General features: G+C 45.5%; 1 protein-coding gene across 4 annotated transcripts in view; it reads right to left on the reverse strand.

Annotated features, from left to right (window-relative positions):
• The window catches only part of poc1a (POC1 centriolar protein A), a 145,548-nt gene that overhangs the window by 93,948 nt on the left and 36,544 nt on the right, over positions 1-15,056 (reverse strand). The window lies entirely within an intron of this gene.

Raw genomic sequence — 15,056 nt, forward strand, 5'->3', positions numbered from 1 at the left:
ATAATCAACAGATTAATTGATTATCAAAATAATCACTAGTTGCAGATCTACAAAATATGAAATCAAAATAAATCCAGATTTATTTTTTTGTGAAAAATCATAATTTGAAAAAATTAAGTAAATAAATAAATGAAACAGAATTTGAAAAAAGACCTAGTTTTTAGCAGCACAAAATATAATTTTGGTTAAACTTTAACTGTTGTTAGGGAGAAAACAGAGATTTCCTTGGTCCAACACATGCATGATGTTTTCCTGATGTAGAGGCGTGTGTGTTAATGAAGGAGTGGAGCGTGTTCCTCTATCGGCCATCGATCCGTGTGAAAGTGAGCTCAGGTGAGGAAACTCTACACACACTCCAACATCTCACCACAGACTTTAATTTTTAACCACTCCTACATTTCCCAGTCTCGGCAAGGAGTTGCTAAAAATACTCAATCAATGTTGGTCTGAAAGCTATTATTTAAAGATGAGATTCTGACCCTGTGAAGGGCAATCCAGAGCTACACAGATGCACCCAACACACACACACACACACACACACACACACACACGCACACACACTTCTGCTGTGAGCGATCCACCATTACACCAGTTTACTGCCCAATGTGGAGGGAAAGAACCTCTCAACACAAAGCCTTACATTCAATATTATATGATCAATTGCTGTCAGAGCAAAATTTTACTACAAAGATCAAAATAACTGAAAATTTCCATGAGTTAGTTTATCTACGGCCATTAGAAGCAACATAAAGTTGTGCAGTAGTATGGGAAGACTGATTCACTTCAGAGAACCGTTTTTCAGAGAGTCGTTATTTAGTAGTGTTCCTGGCACAGCATCTACATCAGGAGTAAGACACAGATTTCATTCAATACTGTTGTTTTGACTGTTTTTGATCCAGATATTGATCAGGGTGTTTATTAGTTTTATGTGATGTTGTCATCATAACTGATATTATCAACACAGCTGTGAATGATCTTCAACACTACAGTAGATACCAGTACATGCACTGCTAATATTGATGTTCTTCCTCAGTGTTTCTGTCTCGTTTTCCAGCACAAATATCTGATCATTCTTAAATCAAGATACATTTACTGGAGAAGAAGCAAAATGACTGAAGATATTAAGTCTTGTTTTCTGAAAAATGCATCAAAATAAAGTGAGTTTGTGCTTAACTGTGAAGTACACAACATATATAACTCAAATGAACAGCTTTCATTCACAGATATTACACACTTGTAAGCAGGTGTTTACTGTGATTCACACAGAATCACCATCAGAATTCTCATCGTTCACCGTCAGGAGGTTCTCCTCGTTCACCGTGAGGAGGTTCCCCTCGTTCACCGTGAGGAGGTTCTCCTTGTTCACGGTCAGTTGGTTCTCCTCTTTCACCGTCAGGAGGTTTTCCTCGTTCACAGGAGTTTCTCCTCGTTCACCATCAGGAGGTTCTCCTCGTTCACCGTCAGGAGGTTCTCCTCGTTCACGGTCAGGGTCAGGAGGTTCTCCTCGTTCACCGTCAGGAGGTTCTCCTCGTTCAGGGTTAGGAGGTTCTCCTCTTTCACCGTCAGGAGGTTCTCCTCGTTCACCGTCAGGAGGTTCTCCTTGTTCACAGGAGTTTCTCCTCGTTCACGGTCAGGAGGTTCTCCTTGTTCACCGTCAGGAGGTTCTCCTCGTACTCGGTCAGGAGGTTCTCCTCATTCACCGTCAGGAGGTTCTCCTCGTTCACAGGAGTTTCTCCTCATTCACCGTCAGGAGGTTCTCCTCGTTCACCGTCACTCTCCTCGTTCACCGTCAGGAGGTTCTCCTCGTCCACCGTCAGGAGGTTCTCCTCGTTCATGGTCAGGAGGTTCTCCTCGTTCATGGTCAGGAGGTTCTCCTTGTGGCAAGATAACCGATGGCGGAGTCAGGGAAGATGCAAGTTTTCTAAAAAAGTCTCTTGTTTATTTTAATTTTTCCACATATATTTTTTTCCCAAATACGTGAAAATATTTACAGTGTCAGGATAGTCAAAAATGCAAAACAAAAACTGTTCAAAGAGAAAATAAATAGGCATTAAGTTGCCAGGCTACGTCTCTCAAGACCCTGCACACTTTACCAATCAGCAATACTATGTCAGTTCTCTCTCTCTGCACAGCACCCTGCAACTGAGGCCATGGGGCCTAATACAGCCTTAAGGCGGCCGCACACCGGCCGCGCAGCTCAGCGCCGCGTCGCGCCACGTCTAGGACAACTCTCATCTGAAAATCCGATAACATCAGCAATTTTCTGATTTCTGTAAATAAATATAAAACTAAATGTATATTGCAGCACAGGGTGAAGTCCGTATATACATTAACTACGATTTGAGACACATACATGTAAATTTAATATAAAACTATGTAAATGGCGCTCTGTGGCGCGGCAGGACTTTGAACACGTTCCTGAGCCGCCGCGGACAGACGCCGAAAGGCGCCGCCGGTGTGTGTACTCTCATAGAGAATAATGTGTTCGAATTTAAAAGACGTGGCGCTGCGCGGCGCGCCGCTGAGCTGCGCGTCCGGTGTGCGACCCCCTTTAGGCTAGCTGTAGCCCCACCCACTAGATTGCCCCATTGCTAACAAAACAATTAACCATGTAATCACACAATAATAACCAAATAATAAACCAAACAAGCAACCAACAAATATACAAACACATACCAAATGTTTCCCCCCACCAAAATCACATTTGTAGAGAGAAAAACCCATATTAGTGATAACCACAAAAACACCACTGCAATAATGGCTCCCACCACCAATCACCCGCGAAACCCCTCTATTTCAACCTAGTGGAACATCCCCTCGGCTTCCCCACGCGAAACCAGAAGTTGAACTGGAGTTCGGGACGGTGGTGGGTTCATTGTGTACAGAGTTGTAATTACAAAGTTTTAACTAAATAAATGAGAAGTTTGACAGCCAGTGTGGATATTTTCATTACTTGATACCAAAAGACGTTAATACAGATGGGCGATGAAAATGACAATGTATAGTTTACGAAATATATGCTTGAAGTCATGCACAAACATTTTGTGACATCCCCCCCCCTTCTGGAGATGCCCCCTGTGGCATCCTAGACAGGAAGTCCGCTGTTCAATTTCAATTTTCCAGCCCTGTACAAAACGTCAAAGTCAAATGGCTGAACTGCCAAGAACCACCGTGTGATCCTTGCATTAGAATCCCTCATTTGTCCCAGCCAAGACAATGCTCGGTGATCAGTCTCCAGGACAAATTTGCGCCCAAGCAAATAGTATCTGAAGGAGTCCAATGCCCACTTAATTGCCAGGCACTCTTTCTCCACCGTGGAGTAGTTACATTCCCTCGGCAGCAGCTTACGGCTAATGTAGGCCACCGGTTGGAGTTGTCCACTGTCCCCCTGCAACAGAACAGCCCCCAACCCTCTCTCTGAGGCATCGGTCTGCACCGTGAAAAGTTTCTCAAAGTCTGGGCTGAGGAGCACAGGCTCCTTGCACAAGGAGCCCTTCAAGTCTTTAAAAGCTGCCTCACACTCCTCAGTCCAATCAACCTTATTTGGCTGACATTTGCGGGTCAGCTCAGTCAACACAACAGCTTTCTCAGAAAAGTTTGGAATAAAGCGTCTGTACCAACCCACCAGCCCTAAAAAGGAACGCACCTGTTTCTTGGTGGTTGGTCGCTCTGCAGCCATGATGGCCTCTACCTTCCCTACTTGAGGGCGGATGACACCTCGGCCCAGCACAAAGCCAAGGTAGGAAGTCTCTTCCTTGGCCAAGGCACATTTTTTCGGGTGGATGGTCAGGGCCGCCTCCTTCACCAAGGAGAGGACACGCTGCAGATGACGTAAATGCTCCACCCAGCTGGCACTATAAATGACAATGTGATCAAACTAGGCGGCGGCAAAGCCCTCTGTCCCCCTGAGGACTCTGTCCATCAGGGGCTGGAATGTGGGTGGCGCTCCATGCAACCCAAATGGAAGCACGGTGAACTGAAAATGACCAAACGGCGTTCTGAAGGCCGTCAGCTCCTTGCTCTCCTTTGACAAAAGCACCTGCCAGTAACCTTTGCAAAGGTCAAGGGTGGTCAGGAACTTTGCCTTACCCAAGCGCTCCACCAGGTCATCAATCCTTGGCATGGGGTAAGGATCAAACTTGGCCTGGGTGTTGACCTTCCTGAAGTCCAGGCAGAACCGTAGGCCACCGTCCTTCTTAGGAACCAGGATGATTGGGCTGCTCCACTCACTGAAGGAAGGCTCAATCGCCCCAAGCTGTAGCATCATGTCCAGCTCCTCCTTCAGGACCGGTAGCAGGCGTTCTGGTACCCGGTAGGGAGGCTGTCTCACCGGCTGCTCGTCCTTCAGCACAATCCGGTGCTCCACCAATGCTGTCCATCCTGGTCGCTCCACAAAGGTCTTCAGGTAAGAAGTGGCTGAGCTCAAGCTGTCGACCCTCCGGCAGATGACTCAGATCCAGCTTGCTCTTCTCCTCACGGCCAGGCAAGTACTGCTCGCTGTACTCCTCCTCCTCCTCAACCGCACGGATTAGCATTGCAGACACTGCCGGCTCCGGCCTCTCACTCCACTTCTTTAGCATATTGACGTGGAAGACCTGATGTTTCCTGCGCCGGTCTGGCATGTGGACTTTGTAGGTCACGTGTCCCATCTTCCTGGTCACAGAATAGGGCCCCTGCCATTTTGCAAGCAGCTTGTTGTCTGAGCTTGGCAACAACAGCAAGACCTTCTCACCAGGCTGGAAGCAGCGGGTACGGGCTGACCGATCATACCACACCTTCTGCCGAACTTGCGCCCTCTGGAGGTTCTCCTGAGCCATAGCAGTTGCAGCTGCAAGCTTCTCCCTCATCTTCAGGACATACGAGATGATGTCTGTCTTGCCTGAGGTCTCTCCTTCCCAGGTCTCCTTCAAAACATCCAGTGGACCTCGTATCTGATGTGCATACAGGAGCTCGAAGGGTGAGAATCCTGTTGATGCCTGAGGGACCTCCCTGTATGCGAACAACAGGTAAGGTAGCCACTGGTCCCAGTCCTTTCCAGTGTCATCCACAAACTTCCTGAGCATGTTCACAAGGGTCTGGTTGAACCGCTCAACTAGTCCATCTGTCTGTGGGTGGTAAGGAGTGGTTCTGACTCTTTTTACCCCTAACAGATCATAATCTTGTTGGAGGGTTTTGCTCATAAAGTTGGGGCCCTGATCTGTTAGGACCTACCGGGGAATCCCTACCCTGGAGAACAGGTGTAACATGGCCGTAGCAACCTTCTTGGTAGTGACCTCTCTCATCGGGAAAGCTTCTGGGTATCTGGTTGCATAGGTACCAGTGATGCGCGGGTTGATCCGAAATGAGCGGGTGCCTGCGGTCACCCGCGGTCACCCGCGGTTACGAGTCATCCAAAAATATTTTTAATGATATTCGGGTCGCGGTCGGTCGGGTCGTTTGAAATAAAGATGCCAATTAAACCTTTGTAATTTATATAGTACTAGAGAGCATATGAGCGGAGTGGAGCGGTGAGAATCTCCGCTCATCGCTCACGGAACTGTCCACCCCTCCGCTCCCCCGCTCAAACATCAGGCCGCTCCGCTCATTATCGCTCAGCGCTCAACGCAGTTTGCTCCGCGCTCCACCAAAATCGCCCCCCGCTCGCTCCAAAAAAGGAAAAAAAATCTACATGTATATCACTGTTAGCTTAGACCACAGCCTTACCTCCTAAACAACTAATGAGCAACAACAACATTTTTCAAATAGAAATGTTTTATTTCAAATTAGGCCTATAGGCTATAAGGAATATAGCCTACACAAAGTCCTGTAAAATTTAACGAATAAATGGGCCTAATAATATAAATAACAATTATATAAACAAAAATATAGCCTACATACATTTCTTTTAAATAAATTTACTATTAGGCCAGAATTTTGATAAGTTAACTTTTGCGCAACGCGCACGATTAAAATTTAAATGGGCTTATATCCATTGTACACATAAACTGCTGTAAAATAAAACGAATAAATGGGCCTAATAATATAAATAAAATTAATATAAACAAAAATATAAAAAAATATACATAAACGTTTTAAAAGTTGGCTAAATTCTATTAGGCCAACATTCTTATAACTGAACTTTTGCGCAGCGCGCAGGATTAAAATTGAAATGGGCTTGTATCAATTGTTTGAATATTACACTATATTTAATTTACACTTTGTTACAAGTTACCGTAGGCCATTCAATTTGCTAACCTTTTGCTTTCTTCCCAGCGTGTTCAGATAGCACACTGCATGTTTTCGAGAGATGTGTCTTTTTAGATTCCAAAATGAATCTTTACTGACTGAAACGATGTCTCCACATTCGTTTTCTTCTACCACATTATAGTTAGTTTTATATTATAGTGTAGCCTACCTGTATGACTTCTTATTTTCCTTTTTGAAGTAGCCTACTTTTTGAACTCCATTATTGAGCCGAGTTTTGACTGAAAATAGAATCCATCTTGCAGTCATCAACTGAGTCAGGCTGAGCATGCTTCAGAATCGTGGTGTGCACGGAGCGAAATTGGAGCGGGAAATAGGGCGACGCTCCATCCTTTTAAAAATGCCGCTCTGCGCTCTGTCCAAGATCCGCCCGCTCGCTCCCGCTCCACACTCCGCTCACATGCAATTTTCTATGAAATACATAGGCCTGCTACACTTTATTGGCTGAATAACTGGCGCGAAGGCACGAGCTCAGTCTGCAGGTAGAGATGGAGGCGGCAAGAGAAAAGGTGAAGACTGGGGAGTGGAAGCTCCGCAAATACAAAAAACAGAAAGAGCAAAATGTGGGAGACATTTGCCGAAATAATGAAAGATGATGACCAAAGTGCTGGCTTTGTCATGTGTACTTCTTGCTATGCATTTACTACTTTAAAAAAATGCGGGCCAGGAAGCGGGTCGGGTACAATATTTTCTTCTTTTTTTTTTTGCGGTCCGAGTTGCGGGCGGGTTAGTTGAAAACGTCGGTCGGGTGCGGGTTGTTTATACATTGACCCGCGCATCACTGATAGGTACAGATAACCAAAATGAATCTGTTCCCTGACGTGCTTCTCCCCAGGGGTCCAACTATATCTATTCCTATCCGTTGAAAGGGAGTGTCCACAACAGGTAAGGGAATTAAAGGGGCATGGGCAAGGCCTTTGCCTCCCGATAGCTTGCACTGGGGACAGGACTTACGACAGCTCTTCACTTCTCCAAATAGCCCTGGCCAATAAAAACGCTTGCCTATTCTCTGCAGTGTTTTCATATAAGCTAAGTGTCCAGCCCATGGTATAGTGTGACCTAGCTCCAGCACCTCTTTTCTGAATTTGTGGGGCACCACTAGCTGAAGTCCCTCCTCACTCTGCCTATGAAGGAGGTTGTTCTGCAAAATGTACCCTTCTTTCCCAAGTGCAGGAACAAAACAAGAACCACCCTCTGCTTTCTTAAACAATGGGCTCAGGGTGGGGTCTGCACGCTGTTCTTTAGCAAGATCAATCCTAAAAGTTACGTCCGCCTCATACAAATTAGGGGAATCAACATCTGACTCTGGCTGCATGTGAGAATGTTCTAACATCTCTCCAACCATTTGTCTGCGCCTCTCACACCTCTCTTCCCTAGTGTATGTGGCTGTACTGGAAAATCCTCTCCATGATAAGGCAATTCAGACAGGTCTTCTTGGTGTTGCTCCCTGGCCATAGCTCTAGTGACTACCCCACACCAAGCAGTCTTGCTCACTAGTTCCGGCAGTACAGGGAGATCCTGCCCCAACAACACTGGATAGGGGAGTTTTGGGACTAGCCCTACCCTAAGTAGGTATGTCTGACCACACACTCTAACATACACATCCGCTGTGCTGTGCTCGCTCTGATCACCATGAACACAAAAGACAGTAAGCTTGTCATTAAAGTTCTTGAACTCCTGGGGGACTAGATCAGCTTGCACCAATGTCTGTGAACAGCCTGTGTCTATGAGAGCTGTGACCAGCTTGCCATTAAGCTCGATGGTAATAACAGGGTCCCTGTTCTGCTGGGTCTTGAAGGGTGGGGTGGGGTTGGGAACATAACACAGGTGGGTGCACTTAGATTTTCTGAGGGGGCAAGAGGGGCTCTTATGACCTTCCCTACCACAATTAAAACATGATATGCTTTGGGGCTTGCCACTATCTGGGGGAAGGGGCAGTGTGTTTCTATTGTGGCTAGGGGTAGCTTCAAAATCAACTCCTCTACCAGCACCCACAGACTTACCCCGGGCTTGTCTGTCCAGCATTCCAGCATAGCGGTAGTTCCTGGGGCCTCTGTGTACTGCCACAAAGTTCTCCACCAGTCTGGCTGCCTCAGCTGCAGTTGCTGGGTTGTGCTCTTTGACCCAGGTCTTCACCTCTGGATAGAGGACTCTGAGATACTGTTCCAGCACCATAGTTTCCATGAGGTCCTCTTTGCTGCTCCGGTCGTACTTGACCCACTTGCAGAAGAGATCCTTCAGCCGGACGTAAAGCTCTTGTGGCGTCTCCTCCAGGCTGGTCTCCAAGGCTCTGAACTGCAGGCGGTAAGTCTCTGAGTTGATCTCATTTTTTTAGCACTGCCTCCTTTAGGACTGCCTCCTTTAGCACTGCCTCCTAAGGTCATAGTCCAAAGTGCTCTCTGGATCCATAGCTACAAATGCACTCAGGGCCTTGCCAGTCAGGAGAGGAATGAGATGAATGGCCCAGTCCTCCTTTGGCCAGTCAAAGACTGTTGCGAGCCGTTCAAAGGTGGTTAGGTAGTGCTCGATGTTATCAGTCTTTCAGCTTAGCCATCTTTGGTTCGTAGCCTCTAGGCCGTTGGCTGGGGGTTGATGGTGGCTCATGTGTAGGCTCCGGTAGGTCCGGTGGAAGCGGTATGGTCCCCCGTTCCCGAGTTACCTCCACATCCAGCTGTAGCTGAGTCACCTGATGGGTGAGAACTTGGAACTGATGGGCTTGCCTGGATGTCTCCTTCTCCAGCCGCTCATCTCTGGCCCGTTGCACCTCCATAAAGGATTCGAACATCCTTGCCATCCGGTTGATGGCAGGATCAGTTGTGGCGGGTTCTGGAGTGAGCTCCGTATGCTCAGTGTTGCCCCCTATCGCTCCATCTTCTTCCGCCTTCTTCCTCTCCCTTCTGTTGGACATCTTGGCTTGATGTAATACTTCACCTCCGCCTGACTCCTTATCCCACTTCTGACACCAAATGTGGCGGATAACCGATGGCGGAGTCAGGGAAGATGCAAGTTTTCTAAAAAAGTCTCTTGTTTATTTTTATTTTATTTTTATTTACAGTGTCAGGATAGTAAAAAAAACGCAAAACAAAAAATGTTCAAAAAGAAAATAAATAGGCATTAAGTTGCCAGGCTACGTCTCTCAAGACCCTGCACACTTTACCGATCAGCAATACTATGTCACAGTTCTCTCTCTCTGCACAGCACCCTGCAACTGAGGCCATGGGGCCTAATACAGCCTTAGGCTAGCTGTAGCCCCACCCACTAGATTGCCCCATTGCTAACAAAACAATTAACCATGTAATCACACAATAATAACCAAATAATAAACCAAACAAGCAACCAACAAATATACAAACACATACCAAATGTTTTCCCCCACCAAAATCACATTTGTAGAGAGAAAAACCCATATTAGTGATAACCACAAAAACACCACTGCAATAATGGTTCCCACCACCAATCACCCGCGAAACCCCTCTATTTCAACCTAGTGGAACATCCCCTCGGCTTCCCCACGCGAAACCAGGAAGTTGAACCGGAGTTCGGGACGGTGGTGTGTTCATTGTGTACAGAGTTGTAATTACAAAGTTTTAACTAAATAAATGAGAAGTTTGACAGCCAGTGTGGATATTTTCATTACTTGATACCAGAAGACGTTAATACAGATGGGCGATGAAAATGACAATGTATAGTTCGCGAAATATATGCTTAGAGTCATGCACAAACATTTGCTACTTAAGAATTCCGGTAGGAGGTTCTCCTTGTTCACGGTCATGAGGTTCTCCTCGTTCACGGTCAGGGCCAGGAGGTTCTCCTTGTTCACGGTCAGGAGGTTCTACTCGTTCACTGTCAGAAGGTTCTACTCGTTTACGGTCAGGAGGTTGTCCTCGTTCACGGTCAGGAGGTTGTCCTCGTTCACGGTCAGGAGGTTCTACTCGTTCACTGTCAGGAGGTTCTCCTTGTTCACGGTCATGAGGTTCTCCTCGTTCACGGTCAGGGCCAGGAGGTTCTCCTTGTTCACGGTCAGGAGGTTCTACTCGTTCACTGTCAGAAGGTTCTACTCAATTACGGTCAGGAGGTTGTCCTCGTTCACGGTCAGGAGGTTCTCCTCGTTCACCGTCGGGAGGTTCTCTTCGTTCACCGTCAGGAGATTCTACTCGTTCATTGTCAGGAGGTTCTACTCGTTCACCAGGAGGTGTCAGGAGGTTCTCTTCGTTCACTGTCAGGAGGTTCTACTCGTTCACCAGGAGGTGTCACGAGGTTCTCTTCGTTCACGGTCAGGAGGTTCTCCTCGTTCACGGTCAGGAGATTCTACTCATTCCCTGTGAGGAGGTTCTACTCGTTCACCAGGAGGTGTCAGGAGGTTCTCCTCGTTCACCGTCAGGAGGTTCTCCTCGTTCACCGTCAGGAGATTCTCCTCGTTCACAGGAGGTTCTCCTCGTTCACAGTCAGGGCCAGGAGGTTCTACTCGTTCACTGTCAGGAGGTTCTCCTCGTTCACGGTCAGGAGGTTCTCCTCGTTCACTGTCAGGAGGTTCTCCTCGTTCACCAGGAGGTGTCAGGAGGTTCTCCTCGTTCACCGTCAGGAGGTTCTCATCGTTCACCGTCAGGAGGTTGTCCTCGTTCACCGTCAGGAGGTTGTCCTCGTTCACCGTCAGGAGGTTGTCCTCGTTCACGGTCAGGAGGTTCTCCTCGTTCACAGTCAGGAGGTTCTCCTTGTTCACCACCAGAAGGTTCTCCTCGTTCACCGTCAGGAGGTTCTCCTCATTCACCGGACTTTCTCCTCGTTCACCGGACTTTCTCCTCGTTCACAGGAGGTTCTCCTCCTTCACGGTCAGGAGGTTCTCCTCCTTCACGGTCAGGGCCAGGAGGTTCTGCTCGTTCACTGTCAAGAGGTTCTCCTCGTTCACCATCAGGAAGTTCTACTCGTTCACCGTCAGGAGGTTCTACTCGTTCACCCGCAGGAGGTTCTACTCGTTCAAGGTCAGGAGGTTCTCCACGTTCACGGTTAGGAGGTTCTCCATGTTCACGGTCAGGAGGTTCTACGCGTTCACTGTCAGGAGGTTCTACACGATCACCAGGAGGTGTCAGGAGGTTCTCCTCGTTCACCGTCAGGAGGTTCTACTCGTTCACCGTCAGGAGGTTTTCCTGTTCACCGTCAGGAGGTTCTCCTCGTTCACGGTCAGGAGGTTCTCCTCGTTCACGGTCAGGAGGTTCTCCTCGTTCACGGTCAGGAGGTTCTCCTTGTTCACGGTCAGGAGGTTCTGCTGCTTGACTCACGCAATGTCCCAGTCTATATTTCTTAAACTTTCAGGAAAGGCCATCAACATATGTTCAACCAACAGATGTTCATCCTGATGAAATCTTCAAGTATGCCTCTCATATAAATGTAGACCCATATGATTTCCAGCATGAAGAAAACACAGACGGAATCATAAAAGTGTGCGTAGAATGTCACAGAATCTCAAATTCTGTATGAATAAATCAGACGTAGGACTGCACACAGATATGGATGAGTGTGTGTGAATATTTGTGTGAATCTGAGTCTGTCTCAGTTTGATCTCGTCTGTGTCTCACTGTACGAACACACAAACTTCATCTGAGAGTCTCTTCAGCAGCGTTTCATCAGTAGATACACAGACTCAAAACTCAGAACACGCCAAAATAAAAGTCCAGTTTAAGACAGAAATATATTACTATTGTAGAGTAGAATGTGCCTCTCAAAGGTCCTCTGTGGTAATAATAAATAATCAATAATAATGAGTAATAATAACAATAATACTGTTTTTAAGGAATTTCCCACAATTTCTAACAGTGAACCTTAGTTGTGCAGCACATTGTTTGCAAAAAACTGAAAGGTTCAAATTGTTCAAATTTAATTTGATTACATTTTATAAGACAAAATTTAACTGTTAAAGTTTATGCATTCATTTGATTACTATTGTTTTTGGACAACAAAATTCCACTGGACAACACAGAGTTTCTGAAAATGTAACTATTATTATTAAAAAGTTAGTAAATTATTCAGTTAAGTGTTTATGAATCATACTTTAATTTTTGATTATTAAAATTGAAAAAACATTAAAAGACAAAACATGGAATGTGTGAAATAATGAATCATATTTCCTGTCTAGCAGTACAGTAGAGTGATGGTTCAGTTCAAGGAGTGACTGAACAATATTTATTTGATACTGAATTAATATTTCTTGGATATAACTTCTCTCTAATGTATTTCACCCTTTTTTGTAGTTTATAAACTTTCTAAACACTCATTATCAACAAACCGGTCTCAAACAGCATGTGTCATGAACAATTAGAGCTCTTTCAGGGTTGCTGCACACTTTTTAAAGTCAAATTTAAGGTTAAGACCTTTTTAAGACCCGAAGAAATCAAAATGATTTACCGTGCATTAGGGGTGTGCAATATTGACAAAAATATGTATTGATATTTTTAAAGTTTTGTTGATAATAATTAGATAATATTTTACTGATTGTGTTTTTGTACTGGTGCCATGGCAGCCTGTTGTTGACAACAGACTACGAAGACTATGGGCCCTATTTTAACGATCTGAAACGCAAGTATCAAAGCGAAACGCAAGTAACTTTGTGGGCGGCTCTTGGGGGCTGTTGCTATTATACCGGCGGGATAAATTACTATTGCGCCCGACGCAAATCTAAAATGTGTTGGTCTGAAGCAGCTTCATTACTCATAGGTGTGGTTTGGGCGTAACGTGAAATAAACCAATCAGAGCGTCATCTCACATTCCCTTTAAGAGCAGGCGCGCTTGTTCCATGGCGGATTGCTATTATAACGGCGGATTTGCCAGACGCACGCCAGGAGCGGTTCACAGCCGAGGAGACCGACGTTCTCGTCAGGGCCGTAAAACACAGAGAAGTGACATTGTATGGGGATGGATAAACACACCCAAATTAGCTTCGCTTAATCAGGATAATAATTTTGTATAAATATAATATATAATAATATATAAGTATAATAATTTGGGTAAATGTGTAAGCTAGATTTATGCCTATTTTTTTACATCTTCATGGACACCACAATGATTTCCCTCGTGTGGTAATATTTTTCCTTGTAATTATGTATGGTTTGCAAAATGTGAACTGCTGCGTCTGTGTAGATGAGATAGGGCTGCACGATTAATCGGAATTTACATGTAATCGCACTTAAATCGAGATGGCTTATCACGATTTTAAAAATCGCAAAGGCTGCGATTATTTTTTTATGCGCAGTTTGTCATTGATGTACGGCTCTGTAAACGCTGCTCTATCTGAAAGCACTGTGAGTTTGAGTCACTTATAACGTGAATTTGAAAAAACAACACGCGTCAAACATCTTTCCAAAACATGAGAAGCATTTATGAACCTCTTTTTAATAACATGCAACATTTAATAACATGCATGTACTCCAAACTCACTTCATAACGACAGCTGAGCTCCTCCTTCTGTGAGATGATGTGCCTTCTTACACAGAATAAGGCAGTCGTGTATTTATAAGTCATGTTAAATCGAAGCGTTTCAATCTTCTGTTTATTCAGCTACAGCGATAGGGATTTCCTGGAAAGATGCGCATTATTGTACTTCTGCGGCGGGGCATATTTATCGTGTTTGCGTGAGAGCGCCCTCTGGCGTTCAGATGGAGCAGTATTTACTACCAATCAGCCGCACTCCACTGACAAGCTGCGCATAAAATAATCGCAGCCTTTGTCAAATCGCGTGCGATTTTATTTCGATTAATCGTGCAGCCCTAAGAAGAGAGAAGCAAAGTGTGTGTGTGTTGTGCACACGCTACATTATGGCTAAGCACGCGCCCTTAAAATAGCCTCTGAATAACACGCCACTGACTTTAGACGAGGTTTCTCCTGGTCAGTGGCGGAATTGTTTACTGAAACTGCAAAATAGCACCAGGGAACGTTTGCGCCGGAACACGCCTCCTCTCTTCGCTGAACCGCCCCCGGGAGCGCAAGTTCATTCCCTAATTTACTGACGTGCGTCTGTGGAGGGAAAAGTCCGCTGTGCGTCGGGTGCAAAATAGGAATGATACATGCGTCGTGTACAAAGTCAATTGCGCTGGGTGCAACAAGTTAAAAAAACTGGTGTGTTTTAATAGCAACAGCGCCCGAGATCCGCCCACAAAGTTACTTGCATTTCGCGCTTGATACTTGCGTTTCAGATCGTTAAAATAGGGCCCTCAGTGTTCATTTATTGTTCATTTAACTGTTATATAAAATAAATATCATATTTGCAACTGTGCATGGGAAAACGTCACTCGTCTCTTGCTGATGCGATATTGTATGATAACATAACATAATATAATATGATATAAATCTAAGACAAAAACTAATTTGGGGGCATACCTATAACTGCACACATCACGCAGTGAAAGCAAAGCATGAGAAACAAAAGCGATGTCAGCTCGCAGTGCCTTGTACATCGTTAAAACAATGATTACAATATCATCATAGACCAGTGGTTCTCAACTCCAGTCCTCGGGACCCGCTGCCCTGCACATTTTGTATGTCTCCCTTATTTAACACACCTGAACCAGATCATCAGCTCGTCAGGAGAGACTCCATGAACTGATTTGAGTGTGTCAGATAAGAGAGACATACAAAATGTGCAGAGCAGCGGGTCCCGAGGACTGGAGTTGAGAACCACTGTCATAGACTACACATCACACACTCCTGAGCACATAAAGAATTAACTTACAATTGAACTGACATTTACCAACTCGCTTCTCCCGCTCTCCTCTCGCGTGCAGGACACAGACGTAGGCTAATATGCTAACGCGAATGTGGCGCGA

This window comes from Leuciscus leuciscus (assembly GCF_965113295.1).
Source record: "Leuciscus leuciscus genome assembly, chromosome: 23".
In the NCBI taxonomy this organism is placed as follows: Eukaryota; Metazoa; Chordata; class Actinopteri; order Cypriniformes; family Leuciscidae; genus Leuciscus; species Leuciscus leuciscus.